The following is a 695-nucleotide window of genomic DNA, read 5'->3' as shown; positions in this document are numbered from 1 at the left end:
ACTCTCACACCCTGAGCAACTGTCTACAAAATCATCCATTATGGCAGTCAGTTTGTACGTAGTCCTACCACTTCAGTAGACATATTGTATAATATTGTTAAATAAACAATGCAGCAACTCTTCTGTAAGGTAACTGAGCTGTGGCAAAAATTGCAGTTTTGAAGAGCGCGCCACAGTGCGTAGTGTGAAACAGCCGCCCTCCATTTCTGGCGACGGCGCCGCTCTGGCAGTCGCAGCTTTGGTGTCTCCCTCTGTTGGGAAAGGGGAAAAGTTGCCTGTTCACGTGCATTTAAGGGGCGCTATGAGCCCGCCAGTGAGTCAGTGTGGGTCAGTCTCTCGTCCCCAGCTTCCTAGTCTGTCTCTCGTCCGCTTTTCTTAGGCACTTAGTGTCGGTCTGTCGTTCAGAGTGCTAGTATGTCTGTCGTTCGGATCAACCTTTAAAGCCGTCAAAATGAGTCTTTCCACTCCGCCAGTAAGAGAACTCGACGAGTGGTCGCCTGGTCAGAGCTTAGTTCCTGCATGTGAGTCTGCACGTTAGGTCGCCAGTCTGCTCGAGTTTGCTCAGGCAATGGTCATTGTAGGTTGGATCGATCGGTTGGTCGGTCGCGCACTTGAGACACGAGATGACTTGTCCGTCTTGAGCGTCGGCGCATGTGAGGTCGCCATGTGCGTCCAGCGGGCTGCAGCGTATAGCG

This window comes from Schistocerca americana, chromosome 11 (genome assembly GCF_021461395.2).
Source record: "Schistocerca americana isolate TAMUIC-IGC-003095 chromosome 11, iqSchAmer2.1, whole genome shotgun sequence".
NCBI lineage: Eukaryota > Metazoa > Arthropoda > Insecta > Orthoptera > Acrididae > Schistocerca > Schistocerca americana.
Note: the sequence above shows the minus strand (reverse complement) of the source record.